Source organism: Arachis ipaensis, chromosome B6, assembly GCF_059453495.1.
Source record: "Arachis ipaensis isolate K30076 ecotype BB chromosome B6, ASM5945349v1, whole genome shotgun sequence".
In the NCBI taxonomy this organism is placed as follows: domain Eukaryota; kingdom Viridiplantae; phylum Streptophyta; class Magnoliopsida; order Fabales; family Fabaceae; genus Arachis; species Arachis ipaensis.
Window position 1 is genome coordinate 112676557 of NC_142441.1, and position 1335 is coordinate 112677891.

The 1335-nt window shown below is 40.1% G+C and overlaps 1 non-coding gene across 1 annotated transcript; it reads left to right on the forward strand.

Annotated features, from left to right (window-relative positions):
• The first annotated feature begins 897 nt into the window (after positions 1-897).
• Positions 898-1006, forward strand: LOC148562341 (small nucleolar RNA R71). The gene has a single exon (XR_015887186.1). It is a non-coding gene; the product is annotated as a small nucleolar RNA R71 (small nucleolar RNA).
• Positions 1007-1335: the final 329 nt, after the last annotated feature.

A 1335-nucleotide genomic window follows, 5' to 3' on the forward strand; every position in this document is an offset into this window, starting at 1 on the left:
CAGCTACTTTACCACTTCTCAATTGAATAGCCTTGCAATCTTCTTTTTCAATTGGCTCCTCATTAATTTGTGCTTTCATGCTTGCCACTTCTCTACTTATCAAGGTGATAGCCTTGCATTCCTCTCTTGAATTTGGAATTGTGTTACTAGGAAGGCTATTAGTGGTCCTCTGATCAATTTCATTAACTCTTGTGGCTATTTGACCCATCTGAATCTCCAAATTCGTGATTGATACTCTGGTTTTCTGCACAAAACTCTTCATCTCCCAATTAGCATCTTCTTGGGATTTAAAGTTTGCCTGCTGAGACTGAAATTGGCGGTTATTGTAATTGTTCTGTTGAAAGCCGCCTTGAAAATTATTGTTGAAGTTTTGAGGTCTCTGAGGTTGGTCTCTCCACCCAAAATTTGGGTGATTTCTCCACCCTTGATTGTAGGTTTGAGAATAGGGATCATTATTGGTATTTCTAGGAGCACTCCTCATGTAATTGAGATGTTCAAAAGAGGATTAAGTATAATCTTAATTATTATTTTGCACAAAATTACCTGCCATGTCATAGGAGGTCTCTTGAGGTGGATTTTGGGTGTTGATAGATGAGACTTGCATGCCACCCATCTGCTGAGTAAGTAGATTTATTTGCTGAGACATAAGCTTGTTCTGAGCAAGAAGAGCATTAACAGCTTCCACTTCCAACACGCCTCTCTTCTGAGAGGTCTCAGAGTTCACAGGATTCCTGTTAGATGAGTATAAATATTGGTTGCTTGCAACCAATTCAATAAGCTCAATAGTCTCCTCTGGTGTCTTCTTCTTGTGCAATGAACCACCTGCAGAAGTATCTAAGCTCATCTTGGATATCTCACCCAAGCCTTCATAAAAGATATCTAGTTGGGTCTATTTGGAGAACATGTTCGGAGGGCATTGCCTAGTCAATAGCTTGTATCTCTCCCAAGCTTCATAAAGAGTTTCACCTTCCTTCTGCCTGAAGCTCTGAACCTCCAACCTAAGCTTAGTCAGCTTCTTTGGTGGGAAAAATTTAGTGAAACATTCAGTAACAACCTTTTTCCAAGTATTCAGACACTCCTTTGGTTGGGAATCTAGCCATAGCTTTGCTTTATCCCTCAGAGCAAACGGGAAAAGCATGAGTCTGTACACCTCAGGATTCACTCCATTTGTCTTCATAGTATCACAAATCTACAGAAAATCATATATAAATTGATTTGGGTCTTCGTGGGGAAGACCGTGATACTGGCAGTTTTGTTGCACTAGGGTGACCAATTGTGGCTTCAACTCAAAGTTGTTTGTAGCTATAGGAGGCACCACAATGCTTTTTCCATAAA